Source organism: Lipophrys pholis (assembly GCF_963383615.2).
Source record: "Lipophrys pholis genome assembly, chromosome: 11".
In the NCBI taxonomy this organism is placed as follows: domain Eukaryota; kingdom Metazoa; phylum Chordata; class Actinopteri; order Blenniiformes; family Blenniidae; genus Lipophrys; species Lipophrys pholis.
The window spans coordinates 2875596-2899392 of NC_137631.1; the positions used below are offsets into that span (position 1 = coordinate 2875596).

The 23797-nt window shown below is 44.7% G+C and overlaps 1 protein-coding gene across 1 annotated transcript in view; it reads right to left on the reverse strand.

Annotated features, from left to right (window-relative positions):
- met (MET proto-oncogene, receptor tyrosine kinase) overlaps positions 1-23797 on the reverse strand; it is a gene marked incomplete at its 5' end in the record, with an annotated part of 91798 nt that overhangs the window by 61215 nt on the left and 6786 nt on the right. The window lies entirely within an intron of this gene.

A 23797-nucleotide genomic window follows, 5' to 3' on the forward strand; every position in this document is an offset into this window, starting at 1 on the left:
GGTCTCGCCATGTTCGTACCTCCCGGGCAAGTGTGTTGAACTGAGGTCTGTGGACGGAGCATTTTCATGGGAAATGAGTGAGAAATCTTCATGCTGTTTTTCTCTCGGGAACCCCCACCCCCACCCCCACCCCCACCCCCCTACTTTCTGTACTGCCCTGTGTTCATATCAAGGCAGCAGAATTCCAGTCCAGCTCGTCTCTCTGGGTTTGCAGATTGTTGTGTCTGGGGCCTCCGAAGCAGAGTCAGATCAGGAAACCAGCCCTCTTCTTCGTCTTCTTCTTCTTCTTCTTCTTCTTTTTCTTCAGGTCCTCAGCTTTCATTAGTAATTAATGACCCTCAGGTTCTCAGGCCCCTGGTGACTCTTGAAGTGCTTGACCTGAGCTGCTCGACAGGCTTCAGCTCTCGGTTGTTTTCTCAGCTTCACTGGACGACGACGTCTTCAACGAGCTCTCATCTGGGTGGACTCCAAGTGCTTCATCGTGTTAGTGAGTGCAGACAGTTTGAACAGCAGGTGTCTTCTATGGACAAAGGACTAACAGATCTTTTTCAATCCCTGGTTCCGTCTGATTCTTCCTCAGCTATCTCAAATAAAACCAAGTAGACCTTTGCATTTTATTATCTGTCTGTATTATGTCACTCACACATGGAAAGTGAACCTTCGACAAGCTCAATGAGACTGGTAACAGAAAAACTGGTAAATATTAACTTGTCTTGTTATTACAGAAATCTTTCTGGACTGAAGAGAAAAGTCTTTTGTAAAGAGGTGAGCATCAATTTACTTTTGATTATATTTCACCTGTGTTGTTCCTTCAAATCTGGTTCTAAATCCATACGTTCTTTTGTTTTAGTTTTAGGACGGGAGAACCTTCAGGGTCTTCATGAGAGTTTTTCTTTTTAAAACAAAGATGATTGCTAACAGTCAGTTTAGAGGAGGATGAGGATGATTCTCCTTCTTCATCACACTGCATCAACAGGATGAAACACTGGATGTAATTACAAGCTGAACCGTGGTAAAGTCATGGGAATGTGATGTGAGCTCTTTATTGCCTACTGTTAGTTTTGAATCAGACTGACTGCACTCAAGCAGCCGGGGACATTAAAGAGCTGGAAATCAACATTCCTTCAAAACAACTTTTGCATAAGACAGCATAAACATTTGGTTTCACACAGTTTAACTTGCAAAACAACTTCACAATGGTGAGTCCCCCGAGGGTGATGTTAACTTTAGATCTACCCAACAAAATGAAAATGTCTCTGTGACACTCCCGACAGTCACGCCTCCTTTTCCTTTTCATTTCCTTAGTCGCTCTCGATCTTCATTTTCTAGTAAGATTTTCTCCTAAAGACTTCTACAGACTGCGGTTTTAACAGGTAGTTCACAGCTAGCCACACTGTACGACATAATTCTAATAAACTTTGGGCCATGACAGGAAGTTTGCTGTGTGCAGATTTCACACCACAAGGTGAACTGACTTGACTGTGCAAGAATAACAACAAAACAACCTTCATGTAAACGTAACAAACCGGTGGCAGGAGCTACGATCGGCCCAAATATCTGACACAGTCTGATATTTATTGCAGGTTTGTCGTTGGTCACAAGACCATGACATCAGCCGTCATTGAAGCGGTCTCACACAGGGGCGTTGCTGGACATGAAGCTCTACTGGGGACGAGGCCCCAAACATACCAGCCCAACGACAGAACTCCTGGTACTCCTGATGGCCGGTCCATCACTGATACTGGGGCACAGCTCATCTATACTGGGGCACATGCCCCGGTAAAAAGGGTCTGGCGACGTCCCTGGTCTCACTGTACGACGTAGGACCACCGATTTAGAGAAGACCCAAGATTTCACCAGGATTCTCCAACGATTGCTATCTTTCATCTGCGACGGCTGGAAACACTCTGATCCAGCAAATCATTGCATGGAAGACAAACTGGTGAATAAACAGTAACTTTTAAAATAAACTTCTATGAGTGAGATACATGACAAAACCAAACACTTTATTGATCTGAAAGAAAATTTAGGAACTGGGAAGAATGGCTTCCTGATGAGGCAAATATCTGAATAAATGAATCAGAAGTGTTAACTGGCGTGTAATGTCACCTTCCTCAGTTTTTGTCAGATTCATTTTTAATCTGAAAGTTTAAAACCAGTGGTGAGAATCCCACAGACTTTATTTCAGAAGAGAATCGGGAGGTGTAACTTGTATTGTGTTGCTTTGACCACAGGTCCTCCCCTTCCTGGAGCAACATCGGGTCAGAAGGTCATTATTTGTGTGAAACTTGCTGCATCATTTGTCGAGTGAAGCTTTGAAGTTGAATAAACAATAGCAGTTGTAATATAAATCGGGGTTTCTTTTGTCTTTCATTGTGAAGCTTTTAATACGTCCTGAAAGCAAATGAAATGGTCTCAAGGTCAGGGAGACAATGTCTCAGTCACAGCCGGAGAAAATGTGGAGGAAATTGAAAAAGTGGCTGAGAGATTTGATGGTTTGGTGCCAAACGCACAGCTGGGAGGGGGTGAGCTGATCTGCACTAAATCACTGGCTGTTAAAAGGAGGATAAATACTTCAGACTGGATCAGAAATGACAGTTTGTGGCTGAGAATGATTAAAAGTTGGATAATAAAAATGACACGTATTAAAGCAGACATGTTGAAGATTGATGAAGTCTTAATGAGGAGCAGACTGAACATTTCTTCTGCACTCATGATGATGTGTCGACGTTCAGCTTCTTCCAGGAGAATATATGATTCCTGCTCGCTGATGTTTGCAGCTTGTCCTCACGTCTCAGCTGGGTCTGACCAGGCCTGAGCCGGGCTTGAGTCTGATGGTCTCAAACCCCATCAAACTTGACCCAGACCCGGTCAGACCCCATCAGACTCAGCTCAGACCATATCCAACCTGGCCCAGACCCCATTAGACCTGGCTCATACACCATCAGATCCAGCCAGACCTGGCTCGGCACTGGTAAGACCTGGCTCAGACCCGCTCAGACCCAGCTCAGACCTGGTCCGACCTGCTCAGACCCATCTCGGCGCTGACTCAGACCTGCTCAGACCCATCTCGGAGCTGACTCAGACCTGCTCAGACCCATCTCGGCGCTGACTCAGACCTGCTCAGACCCATCTCGACGCTGGCTCAGATCTGCTCCGACCCAGCTCGGAGCTGGCTCAGAGCCGGCCTGCAGCCTCCTGAGAGCAAACAAACAGGACTTTGAGGTGTTTGTTGAGCGGAGCAGGACGAGAACAGGGAGACATTCCTCTATGCTCAGGCTTTCGGGATCAACACTGACGGTGGACCAAGGACAGGCTGTTTGGACAAGCTTTGTCTGAAGCTCGCCGGTATCACGGCTCTTTTCCCGGCACAGCAACACGTTATTGGAGGCATCACACTGCTGCAGAGGAAGACAGACCCTTCAAGAAGCTGCAGACTCTGAGAAACAGGCTTGTTCGAGCACGATATGTAACAACGACCAAAATGTAACAACAACCTCAATTGTTCTAAAATAATTTTTATAAAACCCGAAAAGTAATAACTGGCTGATAATGTATCAAAAGTGTTGAGCCTGAAATGTAAGAAAATATATCTAATAAAACAGAAAATGTACTAACTAGTCAACAATGTAACAATATATAGTACAACTTGTTACATTTTGAGTTTGTTATTACAATACGCACCAGGCAAAATATTTTCCCCCATTGTGTAATAATTTTATTACATCATAGAGTGAGTCAATGATCCATGGATTGAAGAGGTTATTGTATAACTGTACATCGAAGCATCATACACAAATGCAATATATAAAGCCTTTCGGAGAACTTTACATAATCCTGACTACCTTTGTTCAATTTCAGCTCATTCACTGGACTTGAACTGTTTCAATTTCCCTGAAAGAACGAGAACTAGTTCTGGACCATTAGTTTATACAGTATATAGTATATCTATACAGTCATCAACAGTTTAGAAAGTGAGAAGATAACACACAAGACATTAAGAGGTCAGTTATGGAGATACAAAAGTGATACGCATAGTAGTAGAATTTTGATGAATAGATTTGAATGTGTTTATTGCTTCTATCTTATTTTGCACTGATGATTGGAGAAATCTATTTTGATACTTTGGCCACACAGTTTTTGAAACCTGAACGCCACTCAAGATGTTTTAACTTGAACAACACTCATTAATACACATTGATCTTTGTGATAAAAGCAGATCGATAAAAAGGGAGAACATGGGATGACTGTGACATTATATAGTGAGTCAGTCATTTATGGATATATGAGTAATTGGTCCAAGGTAGACTTCAGTATGAAATAAAAGCAAACGTTGACTGTAATTCAAGGCTGTGTTCATAAAGTGTAGATAGATTAATGCACACACTCGCATGAATGCATGTGTGTGGACATGCAGGCATGTGTGAAATGAAACAATCCAACAATTTGGATGTTTTCTTCATCAGTCAGACTCAGGATCAGCTTCAATCTCACTGAGGGGGCTACAGCTCTGGTTAATCTCAATGCCAGAGCAAAGAAATAACATCTTTATTGGCATCAAAGTGTGGCCAAAGCATTAATGTCTATTTCACCAATCATCCATCCATTTTCTCCAGCTTATCTGTTTCCGGGTGGTGGGGGTGTCAGCCTGAGCACCGTCAGCCAGATCACATTGCACCTGATTAAGAACCTTACTGCAGGTGGTGAGCCCACGGGAAGATGGCCCCCGGCGTGGGACATGAACCCTCTACCTTGAGATTGAGAGTCTCATGCTCTACCTACTGAGCTGGCCGGGGGCTCACCAATCATTGGTAAAAAATAATGTCTGAGCATTAAACACATTACAGTCAGATTTCAATTAACACATTCAAATTCTACTGCTATGTGAATTAATTTCATGTCTCCATTAGTGATGAGAATTTATACAATTTTTACAATTCTGATTAAATTTTTTATTCTGCCTCACGATTAGGATCTGCGGTTACCTGCAGTTTTAAGCAGCTAATGTTGCCGCTGGCCTTCATATATCCTCCTTCTGATAATAATAATAATTCAATGGTTTTATATAGTGCTTTTGTCCACACTCAAAGACGCTTTACATTGCATTATTCATTCCCTCCATACTCGGTGGTGGTAAACTACGTATGTAGCCACAGCTGCTCTGAGGCAGACTGACAGAAGCGAGGCTGCAATTTTGCACCATCGGGGCCCTCCAACCACCACCGACCACTCACTCACTCACACACAGGCAGTTTTGGGGCTCAGTGTCTTGCCCAAGGACACTTCAGCATGTGGCCTTGTAGAGATGAGAATTGAACCTGCAATCTTCCGATGGGGAGACGGCCGCTCTACCAACCAAGCCATGCCTTCCACAACATCCACTTTGCGAATATTGAAATTCAACCAAACGTTCAAGCATTTGTGCCGCTGGGCGCCATGTTTCCTGCTGACTGCGCTTGTGAATGACATCACCACGCATGTAGCGTAGCGTAGCTTGTGTAAGCTACACAACTGGCGCCCACTGGAATAGATAGAGGAAATCGTTTGCAAATTCGTGAAACAATTCCAAGGAACTGAGGGGCCGTCCACACAAGAACGCCGGTTCAGTAAACGCAACGTTTTTGGCCTATCATGCAAAATATAGTTTTTTTTAAACACAGGTCCCAGAGGGGGGAAATTCTAAAATCCGGCTTTGAGGTGTGGACAGCAAAGACGATCATCTGTGGGAAAAAGATGACATAATCGCCCCTCCCTGCTCTGGAGGTGGCCATGTCGCTTGTTGCTTGAAATGGGACGTTTCCCAGTTCCCAGCTGAGCTCAGATCGAAGTGGGCAAGAAAAGACAACAAACATTTGGTGAGGAAAAAAAGACCTTTGACTGGTTTGTAATGAAGGACAAGCAGATTCTCCAAACTAGGAGCTCAAAGAGTTCAGACAGGTCAACGTGTCGGGGGGCAGGATCAGTTGTGGAAACTAATCAGTGGCTAAAGAGGCAAACGAGCCCACTTTGAACCGCTGAGGGCTTCAATCTCCACTCTCTGACCCAATTTAGGCTCGAAGAGGAAGGAAAACATCTTTTCTGTTTGCAGTGTTCACACTAAAAAACAAACAAGAGTAAAAAAAAAGTGAGCAGCGACCTCATTACTACTCATTACATCGAAAGATGCAGGAGGTAGTTGATGGCATCATTTAAGTCAAATGTACAGACTGAAGATCAGCTCTGTGCCAAGTTTAGTCCTGCTCACACGACATTTCCAAGTGAAAACTCAGTTTACACCACAACATTGCTCCCAACTAGGTACCGTCTCTGTGGAAATGGAGAAAAAGAAAGTTTTCTGAAACACTGCTACTGCGCATGTATGGGGCCATCCCGTGGTCTTGGTAAACACACCTTCTGCACATGCACCGTCGATGGACAATCACAGAACAACGTTTCCCCAAGAATGCCATGACTCCCAGTCCATTTTCTATTATAGTTATATAGAATAGTTTATGGTATAGTTGTTGTAGTTTATAGTCACCGTAATAACAATCCCACTTGGTCGTCTGTCCATATAAATGTCTGTGTTCTCCCGTTGTTAATGTTTATAGCGTATTGTTTTCTGCACGTGTGTGTGACTTCAATACAAAAACAACCAACAACGCCCACTAGTGGCCCAACAGCAAAACTATATCATTTTAAACGTTTACATGGAAATGGGCATTGTTTTCAAAATGATGATGATGATGATGGTGATGATGATGATGGTGATGATGATGATGAGGCAGAAACTTGTTTTGCAGACGATATTTGTGTCATAGTTTGCCATGTTGCTCTGTTCCGTCATGTTTGCACACAGAAACATTTGCAATTTGAAACATATTTGAATTTGATATTTGAAATGTTTGGCTGTGTCACTTTCCCCCTTTATATTTCTTGATGTTTACGTTCCTGCTATTTGAGTCTCCTGAATCCGACACTCTGAACCTCTGAAGCCAATCTTTTCCCCTACATTTGTCTTGTGGAAGATTTATGGCGTTGGCAAGTGCTTCTGATGTTCTACATCTCGGAGCCGTTTTGTGACGATGTCTTTGAGCCCTGAAACAGGCACCGTGGGGCAGTCATGTCCGACACTGTACACCTTCTGCCCCATACTTAACCAGAAGTCTTTGTGTGCAGAACAACGGCGCTGCGATAGAGTTTCCTGGTGGAGCTCCCTCAGCCAGCGGCGGGGTGAAAGGTGATCCACGCAGCCTAATGCCGCTCTCTCTCTGCGGCCCCGGGGTCCATGTGTGAATAGCAGCTCTAATGCCTGAATTATAAACTGTGGACTGGGTGAGCTTTCCACACAGTGCGCAGCGGCAAAAATAGGCTAACGGCACTAACGGCTAATGTACTAAAATACGCGTTGTGTGGCGAGAGGCTTAGCGTCGAGTTAGAGGACTTACACGCAGGCACAATCTTGTGGAGTCTGTCCCGCTCAGCTGGCCTCCGGGCTCTGGAATAACTCACCTTTGACCTCTTGCTTGTGCAATTGTGTGCTGCAGAGGGCGGAGGGGTTTGGCTGTCGTCGGGGTGCGTGGAAACATGTTTGTCAGAGAGAGTGAAATGCGGGGGAATGTCGAGGGCACATGAATGGGTGGGGGGGGTGTGGGGGGGGGGGTGTGGGGGGGTTAGGAGGGGTATTGTTGAGGTGGGTGCTGGGACATACTTCCAGTACTCCACCTGGACTCGGGGTGCAACTTGAGCCTGTGTGTGTGTGTGTGTGTGTGTGTCTTGTGGGGACATTTAAGGGGGCGAGTGACGCTGACAATAAGGCGTGAACAGACCCTGGTACTTACAGTGCAGCTGGCCTCGCCCTTGAGTCCCCCCACCCCCACCCCCACCCTCTACAGGCGCCAGCCTTTGTTTATGATGGGGTCCTGAGGTGGGCACAACCACTTGTCGAAAATGGCCCTGCACATAAACAGTTTTGGGGGTAAAACGTGTGACGGCGGCGCTCGATGAGTGAATGAGTGACTCGGACCACTGAGCAAACTGAGGGTTCACTTCACAATCAAACAAAGATCAGAGACTGGTTTCCTCCACCTCGTCCAACAATATAAGTTCACTGTGCAAAAAGGGAAGCAGAGATAAAGAAAAGAGTCACGGCTGTCGACATTGTGAAGATTTGCACACTGTTGTGTTTACAGCCTTTGTGGATTTGAGGTTGAAAATGGAAACAACAGCTTGATGTTTGAGGAACCTGTGGTGACCGAGCTCCAACACTACATCTTCACACAGTGTTTAGTCTGACTCTTATTGAGTATCATTATCAAACCTTGTAGATCCAGAAAAAGAATGGACAGATAAAAGCAGATATGAAAAGTTGGATAAATAGATTGTTGGAACACCCCAGACGGGCTCTGATTTGTTCTCCGTGCAGAGCTTTCTGAAATCGCTGCTTTCCAAAGCCGTCGATCATCCACGAGCCGGCGGCTGCCGTGAGTCTAACTTCTGACTCCAATTAGCTCTTCTTTCATTACCCGAGGCTCGTCTTACAGGTAGCAGCAGCAGCACTGGGGGCTTAAGTGTGTGCAGACATGAAATATTAGAGCCGAGTGATACGAGGTGAGGCACCTGAAACTTCTGGCAGACAACCTCCACAATCTCTGACTGCTAAACTGGGTTTTAACTGTGCAATGTTACCAAGCCTGAGCTGAAGGGGGCGGTCACCACAACCAGGGTGGGGCTGTCACTACATTCTGGGGTCTCTCTCTCTCTCTCTCTCTCTCTCTCTCTCTCTCTCTCTCTCTCTCTCTCTCTCTCTCTCTCTCTCTCTCTCTCTCTGTGTGATGAGGTGAGTGATGATGGTCTGTCCTCTGACTCCTCCACCTTCAACTCAGTTTAAATATCCTATCTACAAACAGGTGGAGGACAGATTCTTCACCTCCGCTCCACACTGCACCTTTTTCTCATGAATAAACAGATTCTTCTGGACAACTTCGGAGATTTACGGGATTCAAAACAAGGGGAATGATGACGGACTGCTGAGTTCAGTGATCGGAGTCCAAACACTCTTATTTTTGCTGGGAACTTCTCTCGTTCTCCTAAAAGGAATCAGCACATTCTTCACACACACACACACACACACACACACACACACACACACACACACACACACACACACACACACACACACACACACACACACACACACACACACACACACACACACACACACACACACACACACACACACACACACACACACACACACACACACACACACACACACACACACACACACAGTTTCGGGCCGCAGATCAAAAGAGGACCCGATGAGGTCGACCTCCTTAAAACATTCCTGCATTCACAGATGAGGAATCAAGAGAGTTGATCTCAGCACAGGAATGTTTTTCTAATAATCCTCGGTCTGGGTAGCTTTCACAAAAAAGATGGCTCTTTTGTTTTCGCTCTTCATCCTCTGCGTTTCATAAAGTCTGAGGCACATGACAGACAAAGCTGGACTTCATGCTTCACCTGCACTTTTGGCCTGAAGCACACAGTAAAACCATCCTTCTGGACTCTTCTCCTTCACTTTTATTTCTTCCTTTACTGAGGTCACTTTATAGTTCTTGAATAATCTACATCATATTTCCTCTCACACCGAACAATCGCCATGATTGTCTCTTCTTCAGGCCTGATGCTCTAGTTGGTGGCCTGATCTGGTATAAAGCCCCGTGCATCACGGTACATCATGGTACAGTATGGTACATCACGGTACAGTACAGTACATCATGGTACATCATGGTACAGCATGGTATATCATGGTACAGTATGGTACATCATGGTATATCACGGTACATCATGGTACATCATGGTACAGTACGGTACATCACGGTACATCATGGTACATCATGGTACAGTACGGTACATCACGGTACATCATGGTACAGTATGGTACATCATGGTATATCATGGTACATCATGGTACAGTACGGTACAGTACGGTACATCACGGTACAGTACAGTACATCATGGTACATCATGGTACATCATGGTACAGTACGGTACATCACGGTACAGTACGGTACGTCGTGGTACATCATGATACATCACGGTACAGTACAGTACAGTACAGTACGGTATATCACAGTACATAACGGTACAGTACGGTACAGTACGGTATGGGTTGTCATGTGTTTCTATTGACAAAAGTTGTGGATATTACCGAAAGGACCCAACTGTTACTATTTTTCGTAACCCCTCCGTTGAGGTTGCGAGCACGTTTTTAAGAAGAAGACCACAGGAAGGTTTTAAAGCAGCACAAACAATAATTATTTCAGCACAAACCAGCTTTAACGCAGCACAAACGATTGAGACTATTTTCACAGAGTTTAGCGTGGGGTGGGGAGGCAGCTTCACGCAGGTATTTAATATACCTGGAGTTTGTTTTGTTGGAAAATTAAAGAAACAGGTCGCAGGTCACAGGTCACCAGTCACCATCAACCCAAATTTGTCTGACACGATCTGAATTTCATCGCAGGAGTCTTTGGTCAAGGACCAAGACGACAGATGTCCTTGACCCGGTCTCACTGTGTGACATAGGACTGACGATTTTGCTACGATTCTCCAACGATTGTTATCTTTTGTCGGTTATGGACAAAAACCTCACAGTGTACAGCAACCTTCACACGTGTGAAAACATCTTGGAGGGACGAGAGAGGGCCTGAAGAGCCACACATCACTCTCCAGCTGCAGGATTCACTCCTGCCCCACTAAACACTCTGCAATTCGTTCCACTGTGACTCAGAGTAACGACACAGGGTCATAACTGTGTGCAAATGAGCACCGCATCCAGCTTTTGCTTGTTCAGCCTGCCTATTGCTCACCGCGGACATTATTTTGGAGCATTAATGTCTTTCTAAGGTCACATTGATCTGGATCTGACAGTCGGGCGCAGCTGTCAGGTGCTTCGTGTGCTCTTAATTATAGAAGCACATAAAGGGAGAAAGCAGAGGGAGTTAGTGAGCTGCAGGGACTCCACACCAATCAACCACTCACATGGCTTTGTTAGCGTCAGTGTAGCATCAGGAGAAGAGGAGGAACAGAGGGGAGGAGAAGGAGAGGAAGATCAGAGGAGGAGGATAGGAATAGAGGAGGAGAGGGAAAGAAGAGGAGAGGAGGAACGGAGGAGGAGAGGGGAGGAGGAGCAGAGGAGGAGGATAGGAGTAGAGGAGGAGAGGGAAAGAAGAGGAGAGGAGGAAGGAGGCGGAGAGGAAGATCAGAGGAGGATAGGAGTAGAGGAGGAGAGGAGGAACGGAGGAGGAGAGGAGAGGAAGATCAGAGGAGGATAGGAGTAGAGGAGGAGAGGAAAAGAAGAGGAGAGGAGGAATGGAGGAGGAGAGGGGAGGAAGATCAGAGGAGGAGGATAGGAGTAGAGGAGGAGAGGGAAAGAAGAGGAGAAGAGGAAGGAGGAGGAGAGGAGAGGAGGAGCAGAGGAGAAGAGAGAAGAAGAGGAGGAAAGGAGGTGAGGGAAGGAGAGGAGCCTCCTCATCCTGAAGCTTCTCAGAAAAGTTTCTCGTTTCCATGGTAACATTTGTTCTTTTACACAGAAAAGCTGAAAACGATGTAGTTTTCATTTTGGGCCACTAGTGGGTGCTGTAGGTTTTTTGTAGTGAAACCAGACACACATGCAGCAGAGAACAATGCATATAAACATCAACAATGGGAGAACACGAACATTCTAGTGGACAGACGACCAAGATGGATTGTTATTATGGTGACTGTCAAAATTAAGGCTGCAACAACGAATCGATAAAATTATTATTAAAAGTGCGGGCAACGAATTTCATTATCGATTCGCTGTGTCGCGCGATTTATGCGGCACTCGCCATGTTGTGGAGCCGTTTACTCCACCTTTCGGAGCTTTATCAACGCTGGCTGACTGAAATAAAGTTTAAAAACAGAACGTCGGTCTGCAGAGCGAGTTGAACGGAGCGAGGAGGAGGAGGAGGTACAGTAGAACCTGTGAGGAGCGACACCCTGTACTGGACACGTCACTGTGTACGACACATATTTAACTGTTAATACGCCTTAATGAGGGACAATCTGCAGAACGAGGACAATGGACAGGTTTTCCTGGGGAAATTTCAAGCTGAGCGACACTAAAAGGACCAAAATACCTGGGCTGGACCGGGTTATTGGAATATTTAGGTGTTGTGGTGTCAGGAGATTCGTTTCAGATCTGAATCATCGCCGCTTCCCCGCAGCACCGTGCTGCAGTGAAGCTCCTCTCCTTTAGTTTGACTTTCCATTTCCAGCAGAGAACATAAGGCCCGACGGCCAAAACCCACCAAGAGGCTCCAATCTGGTCCCACCAACTAAAGAGGTTATAAAGGATTTATACACAGTTTTTTTGCCATTTCATTGAATTTTGCACCAGAATGTTTCATTAAAATTGCCTTTATTTTAAGATTGTAGTCATTTTCAATACTAACTGTTTGATCTTACAGAAATATAGAAGATTTCATCACGTACACTGTGACCACAACAAAGAAAAACTTTGAAACTGGACTGTATGTGGTCCCTGAAGTAAATGAAATCTTATTTAATAATTATTTTGTATACATCTTATACACTGAAAGAAAATATTCTCAGTCATTTCCACACTCACAAAGATAAATTGTTGAGTTAATGTAATTTAATCATGTCACACATTTCCATCTATTCTTATTAGTAGACTGAATCCCATTTATTCATTTGATCTGAAAAACATATTTTGACATGTAAAATGAAAAACTGCATGTATATATATATATATATGCTATCTCTCTATCTATCTATCTATCTATCTATCTATCTATCTATCTATCTATCTATCTATCTATCTATCTATATATATATATAATACATCTTTGTATTGGTTCAGTTACCTGCTTTTAAATAACCATAACATATTTGGCGTTTGGTTCGTTACCAACTGTTCCTACAGTTTGAGATGTTTTTTTTATCTGATTCATCAATTGATCGAAAGAAGTATCGACTGATTAATCGATTATCAAAATAATCTTTAGTTGCAGCCCTTGTAAACATATAACTGCCAAGTCCGAGGAGAATATGGACTGGGAGTCATGACATGACGGAGGAAACATTGTTCTGATTGTCCATCTACTGAGCATGTGCAGCTACACTACACAAAATCAATAATGCAGTCTTTCAGTTTACATATCAGAAATATGTTTGATTAACTTGAGCAGATTGAGTTTCTTGTTGTTAAATGGTTCATTCTAATACATGTTGTTCAGATAATATGAATAAATGGGATTCAGTCTACTTAATATGACTAGATGGAAACGTGTGACATGATTAAATCACATTAACTCAACAAATCATTTTTGTGTTTGTGGGAATGACTGAGAATGATTTTGTTCAGTGTTCGACGGCCGTGGTGCGCAGGAGCAGAGAAGTTGTGTTTTCTGCCGCAACCACAGAAATGGACTTGGAGACTTTCCGTAAAGTTCTACCTTCTGAGCACCGGATCCCAAAACACAACAAGAGTTTTCTGCTTCCGCTTGCTGAGTTTTCCTCCTGCAGAGTCTCTGCACTCTGAGCTTACGGGCCACGGGGGGAGAACTGAGCTATGTCCTGTCCTGACGAGGACAACGTCTTTCTGACCTGCAGAGAAAAGCCGCAATCACATTTATTTTAAAGTGTTCACACAGTTCTTCTCTGCAGGTCTAATGAAAGCGTCTCAGGTGTGAGCTGCTCTCCTCCGAGTGGCTCGGGGATCAGAGATGAGCAGGATAAGATGAAAGCCTCCGAGACAATACGCGTCTGTCTCGGGGATGCGGCTGATAGCTCCTCTGTCTGCGGCCATTGTTGGGAGAACAGCGGGTGATAAAAGCTGTGAATGGAGACGAGGTTTGCTCTCTCGTCAGCCTCCGTCCTCAGTTTGCATTGAGTGCAGATTACTGGTCCAGTGGAACCGGGGGTTTAGTCTCCATGAGGTGAGGCCGTCCTGTGAATAACCGCAGGTCAGCAATGTGGGAGAGCCAATAAAGGTCTGAACCTCGGAGGAAATCCAACACTTTGTCCACAGATGAAGCTCCAATCAGAGATCAACCTGCTCACATGGGTCCACACAGTGTCTCTTATCTTCACTGGAATGTACCGTGGCTTTAAGGAATCTGGGACCGACGTTTCTCCTGCCAAATCCTATTTTCATTTTCATTTCTGCCATTTTTCTTTCATTTTGGTTTTGGTTAGAAGCAGTGTCATCATGTACATGATTGTCATCCCCTGCAGTTGCGAGAAAGTGAAGAAACAACATGTTGTCATCTAGAAGATGTTGGTATGTGATGCAGCAGAGCTTTGTGGAGGATCACCGTCCTCAGGGGAAACCAAGAGGCTCTTCAGGGGAAACCACGAGGCTCTTCAGGGGAAACCACGAGGCTCTTCAGGTGAAACCACGAGGCTCTTCAGGTGAAACCACGAGGCTCTTCAGGTGAAACCACGAGGCTCTTCGGGTGAAACCACGAGGCTCTTCGGGTGAAACCACGAGGCTCTTCAGCTCTTCTGAAGCAGCTTCAGAACTAAAGAAACATGTTGGTACAGGTGCAGACTGTCCAGTAAACCACTGGATGATGTGTTTGCACATACAAACCACAACTCTCTGTTCTGACAATCTGTTCGTGTTACCCCCCCCCGACCTGAACCACCGTTCTGTCCTCTCATGTTCTCCCCCAAACCCAACCGGAACAGCAGGAAGTCTGCTTCTCCAGTAAACCCCTCCCCTGATTCTCATTCTGCAGGTTTCTTTGTGTTCACAGACTTTTTCACCGTCTCCTCGGCTTTCTCATGTGGAATTGTTGTTTTTTCACTTTAAAAATGCCTTGAAATGACTGTGTTGTATTTTGGTCTGAAACTGAGTTCAGTTCAATAGAATAACCATCGTCTCAAACAACAATAAATAAACAAAAAAAATGTGCTTAATTAGTTAAGCCGAGGCTTTAAATCCAATAAACCTGCAGACAGGTAAGGAATTTTCCCCTGGGATTAATGAAGTAGTTGTCTGGTCTTGTCTTTTCGTGTCTTGTCTTGTTTTACATTGCATTGTATTCTAAACTTCACAGTCATCAGTGGTTTAAAGGACAAGTGGGATTATCCAGTGAAGCTGATGGCACGTATGAGCACCCCAATGGGCCTGTAGCATGAACCCCCTTCACTGTGGCGTCCAGGCTGCCTTCACCGTTTGACGGTGAGCTGTCTCCACCTCCTTCAGTCACAGCGCTGTTAATCCGGGACATGTTCCTATAGAAAGGAACGGATGAGGCAGCTCTTCAAGCCTTCCTGCAACACCAGTCAACTGAGTTAAGTTGAGCCTTCGCCTCCCCGGTTTCTTTCTGGAGCTTCTTGAACTGGATGGTACAGGAGTAGACTGGAGGACTGGGGAGGGGGGGGGGGGGGGGGGGGGGGGGGGGGGTCAAGGTGAGGTGGGAGGAAAGGAGATTGCTTGTGGTCCTTCATGTAGAGCACAGGACTGACAGATAAGCGTCCACATGCCTCATTTAAGGGGAGAGCAGGATATCAGCATGTGGTGAAATGGAAGAGCAGGAGGCATGCAGCTGATTAGGAAATGGCTCAGCGGGGCATGATCATGAACGGCTCTGGCGCTGCTGGCCCCATGGTCCTGCTGCCCGGGAAGCATTTCGGACACGTTCACACCAGCATTAGTTTTGGAGAACGACTGCTTGGTTTGGGAAGGTGTGAAACCTCCCCCAGAATCTGATCCGGATGGAATCCGGAGAAGCAGAGGCAGAAAGAAAAGGTTGGAGAGTGTCTCATGGGCAGACGAGGGGTAGAGAGGAAGAAGTACTGAGGAAGTACTCATCGATATCTAGTCTGGAGACTAGTTATTGCAGCGGCTACCCATTAGCCGCTAGCCGGTCCCCATTTTCAGCATTTTACACCAAATAAAATTTGTCTGGAGCTGCAAAAAAATACAAAATATTTAGAAGCATTTAGATTTTCAGCCTTTGTTTGTAGATTTTTCCCACTTTAGCCATTTACTAATAGTTTGAACAATTTTAGCTGTAATTTTACTGGAGACATTTTAGCAGTTTTTTCCTGTAATTATATATATTTTTAATAGTTTTAACTATTTTATCTGTTTTTTAAGTAATGCCTTTTAGCTCTTTTTACTTCTTTAGCTGTTTTTAACCAGGAGATTAGACCATTTTTGTAAAAACTGACATCTGGACATAAAATAAAAATGAAAGCAAAAATGTTTATTTACATCTAACTTTGTGAAAACTTCATGGAGCCACGCTAGAGGAGCTGACGAGCCACAGGTGGCTCCAGAGCCGCAGGTAGAACCCGAGTCAGCAGTATCTCCATTCAGGTTGCTATAATGTGGATCTGTTGGCTTCAAAGCCGAAAATGATCCTATGAGCCTTGTTTGTTTGTGGATCTTAGGAAAAGATCTGAACCACAGACGTGCTCAAAGAAAGACAGACCTCCATTACATTACTTATTAATAAACCAGGAAAACTCAAATGAGCCCAAATTCTCTTTGAATAGTAGTTAATCGGAGGACGTGAAGAAACAGAAAAGACAAACGATGTCTGTTATTCTAAATAAGTGGGAGTTAGCAATAAAAAAAGAACTTGACAGATGTGACCTGATGTTTGGCTGCTGGTTCTTTCCCAGCCCCTTTATTGGAGGACAGCTTGCAGACACTGGCGGTTTGCATATTTACTACTCCACTCTTTATCTGGCCAACAAAGATAAGTTGTGCATACAAAGAGGCTGCCCTGAAGGATCTGCACGCACTTCCAGCGTTCCGGCAAAACAAGAATCGAGACTCCAGGGCTAATGATTAACAGTGGATTGAAAACTAAACAGCCAGGCTCGGTGAGTGTGAAATCATGTGGAAAATCTCCAGGAAATGCCTGCAGACGGGACGAGGCCGAGCGGCAGGCGGCCCGAGTGCAGACCAGGTGCAGAAAGCTGCAGCTTCAGGAACACTTAGGAGTCGTCTCATTCTGCAGAGCAATCATCAGATCAGTGGTCAGATCAGGAGATTTATCTTAGGAAGCTGTGACCTTCAGGAGGGTACGTCTGTGTGAGACTTGATACCTGATACAGGATGAGTCTCCAGATGAATCTGGCCAGATATACAGTATATATAGATATATATCTATATATATTTAATTCATTTTGCTCCTCATTTCATTCTGTGTTGATATTCTGATCAACATCTATTGCTTGTTTTTCTTGACGTGTCTATTGTCAGTCTCAGATGATTCCATTAAACAAACAAGGAGTTTGTGTTTTGACACGTCCACCCTGGGCCACCCAGTGACACGTAGTTTCATATTAAACCTGGACGGGCGAATGTTTGAAGAACAGTGATCGACTGCTTGTGAAAGCCTGTTTGAGGACAAACTAACTGATCATCGGATAAACAAAGTGTTCTGACTGTTCCTGCTGGTATGCCCAGTGCTGCTCTGATCCGTAAACACTTTCTGTGTGTGTGTGTGTGTGTGTGTGTGTGTGTGTGTGTGTGTGTGTGTGTGTGTGTGTGTGTGTGTGTGTGTGTGTGTGTGTGTGTGTGTGTGTGTGTGTGTGTGTGTGTGTGTGTGTGTGTGTGTGTGTGTGGACGTGAAGCATGTGATGATCAGCGTGTACCCGCAGACACGCAGCCCACTGAAACACAGCAGATACAATCTACATCTCATTACCAACGCGAACGCACACACACACACACACACACACACACACACACACACACACACACACACACACACACCCTTCCTCATCAAAACAGAGGACAGGACGGGGCAAGAACATCGTATTTTCATTCTTTTGTCGAGACTCTACGTGGTTCTGCGCTCGGCTTAGCGGTGGCACGGACACGCCGGGGCATGTGGGGCAAATCTGCGACATCTGTGGTAACAGGGAATTTGTAAAGTGCGGTGCTGCTTCGTGTGGATTTCCAAAATGTTGTTTACGCTCATGTTGAGGCTGCAGAAGGAGGGATTAGCTCGTTGTGTGGCACCACGCAGGTAAAACACGCTTCTTATTTCCCTTCGACTCTCGAAAGGTTTTCGATGCTGCATCTGAATACGAGGCCGAGGAGCCCCTGTCTTGGTTTAGTCCAGGATCCATGCGGAGATGGTTCACTCTCAGGCCACATCCACAAGAGCCAGAAAAGATCTTTTTTCTCCCCGGGGCTCTCCAAAAAAACGTTCCGTCCACACCTCACTATGAACACGGCTCAACACGAGGCTTCAGGGCATGTAGTACACATGCCAGGCCTTTAGGGGCGCTGTGACTCACCAAACACAACAATTACGCAGAAGAAGAGACGGAGCACATAGAAATTTAGACGTAGACTACTGCTCATAGACTTCTGTATAACTCTAGTTCTATAGGTCTATGACCCCGCTCCTGCTGCTGGCCTCACGCCTCGTCTGGACGGTCGGTCAAAAACGGGAGCATCGGAGAAAAGTTCCACCTTGGGAGCTGATTTGAAAAAGTGGCGGTTGCAGTGGATCTGAGCACCGCTGTCATGTGACCGGACCCCCCCCCTAAACGCTATGGAACTTTAACAGTTTCACTCATTGTCGTGTGATCTGAACTGTGACTCAAAGATTCTCTCTGCATGCTCTCGGCGTGCGGCTCTCGGCGTGCGGCTCTCGGCGTGCGGCTCTCGGCGTGCGGCTCTCGGCGTGCGGCTCTCGGCGTGCGGCTCTCGGCGTGCGGCTCTCGGCGTGCAGCTCTCGGCGTGCAGCTCTCTGGCTGCAGGGAGCTCTCAGGTAGCACAGGTTTAGTTTTCAGTGTTGTCTCACGTCTCCCACCACAAACCGAGAAAAGCACTTTCCCCCATTCAGACTTCCCGCCTCATATCAGCCCACGGGTCTCCTGGGGGGCCTGTTTCAGCCCGGGCGGCCGTACGTTTCACACCCTCCTCCACACAATGATGCTGTAAATGCGTCAGCGCCTGTAAACCCTGCTGTTCTGTACCTGTGGTTCGTGTGGAGATGAAGTTCAGAGAACAAACAGCAGCTGAGTGATGCCGTGAGCAGGCCGGGACACGTGGAGCTGAAGAACCCAGACCTCCACTGCGGGACGGACCTGAATCAGCCGCACACCTCACACATCTGCACGTTTAATCCACGTATTGTGAGACAGCTGCAGGTCTGATCGCCTCGATCCCTCCCCGTGTCAGTGGAAAACTACGACAAGTGCAGGAAACGTCGGCGACCTGCCAAGTGACGAGTGATCCATCTGTAACTGAGGACACATTACAAGACGTCTGAGTCTGATGAGCTCGCTCCTTTTCCTCCCTTCAGCTTCACTCAGGCTTCAGCCTCAAAGTCATGCTGTCGGGGCCAGTGTATGAAAACACCCATAATGCAACAGCTATGGGAGAAGTTTTTGCACCAGAAGATTTAATTGAAATTGGCTTTATGTTGAGGTTGTACTCATTTTATCTACTAATGGTTTGTTTTTGCTAAAATATTGACATTTTATGTGACTTTTGTGCAGAAGGGAGCAGCACGTTTACATGTATAATGACAAATAAAGCTTCTAATCTTCGTGTCTTTTCCTATTTTGCACCACAACAAAGAAAAGTTTCAGTTTAAAGGTCATTACGTCACTATTTTACGGTCTGACCCACTCCGGTTGGTCGGGATGTGGCCCCGTGAACTCAAAAGTCTTCAGCTTTGTTTCTTTGTGCAAAATATGAATTGTTGAAGAAAAGCAGAACTTAAAAGAAGTGTTTTCCAGAGATTTTCATTTCCTTGTTACAGGAAATGTCTCACCTGGTTTAAAGGACAAAATGCACTAATTGTTAATCAGCTAAATAAGAAAAAAAAAAAAAAAAAGATTTATTGTTTCATGCAAATTTTTAAAAGCAGAAGTATTTATCATAATAGAGATCTATAGAGATATTACAGAGCTTGATATTTAGAAAAAAAAGGCAAACAGTTTTAAAGATGAATTTATCTTGTTTTCCCGGAAAATAAATGTCAAATTAAAAATTTCTGCTTTAAACAGAACAAAAAGGTTTTTCTTATACATCAGTAGTTAAGAAAAACTGGGCGAAAAAACCCCAAATGAATTTATGCAGAAAATCAGCAGGATTTGTTTGTTTAGAATCAAACCAGTTAAATCCATTGCTTCAGATGCATCATAGCCACAATCTCAGAAGGTTTTATTTTTATTTTTAGACGACTGCTGGACACTTTCAAACAAGAAGCATCTAAAATAACTCAAACACAGAAGAAATGGAATTCAGTGAAGCTGAGTGTCTCCGTCTCGTCCAGCATGTGGATGTTGATTCAACTCCGCCGTTAAAAACCTCGTGCAGTGAAATCGATGAGTCTCTCCGGCAGCTTGTTTGGGGTTTTTTTTTCGACTCCCATTTGAAAGTTGTTCATTAAAAGAGGATAATTAAAATGACCGTCGCTCAAAGCGTCTGCCGGCTGGAATTATATTACGCACACTATAATCAGTCAGGCCTGAGATTCAATTTAAAAGCAATCAGCATTCGGTGGGTTTTCTCCAGTCAATGCTAATCCAATGATAATTCTGACCTCCACTGCACACACTCTTTATTTGTGGGACTCAAACGTTCCTCAACAGACGTCTGGGAATAAATGTTTGTGGCTCTCCATCACCGGATATCTTCTCACAAACCCTCCAGTCTGAAGCAGGTTTCTGCATGTTTTATCCCTGGAACATGAGATCAAGCAATATTCTGAGTCTCCAAACAACAAAGAGACAAAACGTCTTCCTCAACACAAATCTGGTTTGTCTAGAACAGGCGTCCTCCATCCTTTAGGACCAAAAGAACCATTTTCACGATTTTACACTAAATAAAATTTAGCAGAAAACATGTTGTTTATCTGAAATGAAGAAAAAAATAACAACTCAATAAAATTGCTATACATACAAAAAAAGAGGTTGTATTCATGAAAGTAGAATTTGGTCTTTATCACGTTTTGGATTTGATAGAAATTTCTACTTGTTTTATTTTTCATGGCTTGTTTCAGCAGTTTCAGCTATATCGGGTATTTATTTAGTTTTCTCTGTTTTTCCTCATTTTTGGAATTTTCTTATTCCTTTTTTCATATTTTTCTCCCCTTCCTTCCCTCGTCATCCTTTTCCTTTTTTCTTTTCCTAAAATCTAAATCAAAACGATTTTTATAATTTCACTGTATTTTGCCCCAGAAAGTTTCATTAAAAAATGCTATATGTTGAGATTGTAGACATTTTCAGGAGTAATTGATCAGTTTTGTTAAAATACAGACATTTTCATCAGGTCTGCTCTGCGCTACAACAAAGGAAATCTTTAAAGTGTAAATTTAAAGTTATCTTCAGATGAAACTGGACTGTATGGCCTCTGACTTAACATGGGTTTCACACCCTGTTTTTTTTTTAATTATTGTTTTTATTTATATGAGAGAATTCAATTAGTTGCTAGTAAAAGATCAAAAATGTTTGTTCAATTAAAGAAACTGGTTCTTGTTTGTGTATTTTGGTTTTTCTATAAAATCTCTTGTTTTCTGCAGATTTTCTAATTCTCACTCAGGTCAATGAAAGCCTCTTTATGTTAGAAACTCCTTGTGCCTTTAAAAACACAGATTAAATAAAGACCGAAATTATACTACACATGCACGGGGCATTAAAAAAAAGCGTCAGTAATCAGTAGTTGCTTGGTGTCTCTGACGAAGATGAGCAATTATTTCCTGGGATTCCTGCAGTTGAAAGAGGCTGAAGACAGAAGCTGCCCTGCAGTAACAACAAGAGGAGCGCGCTCGTCCCACCAGGCAGACAGCTGAATAGAGAGCACTCGTCGTGACAACATTTATCATTTTTGCAGCCTAAACTGGAGTTAAGAGGCACGTCTGAACTGACAACCCCCACTTACAAACTTCAAACAAGCTCTTCGGCTGAGCCTTCAGCCTGGGTTGGGACTTCTCCATCACAAATGTGCAGTTTGGTGCAACAAAAATAACCTTGGGTGAGCTGCAGTATGCATCCCTCTGAGCGCTGAGAGGGTTTATGAATTTACAGCTGTGCTTATCTCCGGGAGAGTCTACCTGCCATCTGCCACTGGGTCGAGCTCATTCAGCTCCAGATCATTCCTCTGCAGGCTCACAGCATCGGGTGTTTGTCACCACACTTTGTTTGTGAACCTGCAAGAAAGGACGGGCCAGGAAGCATTGAAAGAGGAGACGGAAAACACGAAGGGCCTCCGCCTGGAACCTCTCTGCACTTGAAAGAGCTTCAGTTGGTCAGTCGTCTTTAGAATTGTTTCAGAGGTCTCAGGTAATCAATTAACACGTCTGCAGGACTTCCTTTATTCACCTGAGTGACGGTTCCAAGATCAGGAACATGTCGACACAGAGAGAAGCTGAGAAACTAATCCATGCATTTGTTTCTTCCAGAGTAGACTGTCGCAGCCCTATAAGCAAGGCGAAACAATAACTGCTTAAAAAGTCTTCAACTGATTCAAAATGCTGCAGCGGGAGGGAGTCCTGACAGGAACCAGCAGGAGAGATCACGTCACATCACTCCAATATGAGCCTCTCTTCACTGGCTTCTTCTTAAATCTAGAATAGAATTTGAAATCCTTAACCTCACAAAAGCTCCTAACAACCAGGATCCATCACATCTTAAAGAACTGTTATATATAGCGTATTACCCAGGAGAACACTTGGTTCTCAGAGTGCTGCTTACTGGAGGTTCCTAGGTTTTCTAAAAGGAGAATGGAGGCAGAACTTTCAGCTCTCGGGTTCCTCTCATGTGGAACAGCTCCAGTTTCAGTTAAACAGTCTGACACAGTCTCTACGTTTAAGGTTAGGCTTAAAATGTTTCTCATTATTAAAGCGTACAGTCGGAGCCGCTTCAGGACCCTGTGAAGCTGCAATAGATTAAGACTGACGGAGGACCTGGGCTGAGCTGCTTTCATTTCTCATTCACCATGTGTCACTATTACATGTCACTAAAGGCCAATTCATACTTTCCGTGTCCACAGGGTGCACCTCGTCCACCCCTATGGGCGAGTGTCCGGGTAGACGCCTCTGTGACCCCGCAGACTGAAGGCACCAGAGCCATGAACAACAACAATGGACGGCAACCTGGAGCAGCGCCTGTGTGAGGAGATCCACTAGTAACCCAAATCTGTATAATCCCAATTCAAAAGAATCTAAAAATTTAAAATAGCCGGATGGCGTGAAATGTCAAAAACTTTACGAAAGGAGAAGAGAGAAGAACGCCTGAAACCAGAAGTTGAGATGTTTTCTGTATCGCTACATTACGTGATGAAACGCAGAAGGAAAAGTCGCATGAACCGAACAACAAGCGCATCCGTGGCCCATGTGAGAGTCCAAACGCTCCGGGACACACAATGCAGGAAGAGCCTTAACATCTCTCTCTCTCTCTCTCTCTCTCTCTCTCTCTCTCTCTCTCTCTCTCTCTCTCTCTCTCTCTCTCTCTTGCTTCCTTTCCTCTCCTCTCCTCTACCCCCTCACCCCGACCAGGACAGCAGAAAGCCGCCACCTCTGGGTCTGGTCCTGGTTCTGCATCCTTTTCTGTCATCCTGCTCTGAAATGACTGTGTTGTATTCGGCGCTATATAAATAAAGTGGAATGGAATTGAAACAATTGCTCTGCTGAGCTCCCACACCTCCAGAAAACCTGATGTCACCCTGCAATCAAGTGAGTCAAGAGGAAAGAATGCAATGATGGAAAAGTGGCGCTCTCACTCGGAGGCATGAAAACAGTAGGTGTCGTCACGTGGGAGCTGCTGCTTGGGTTTG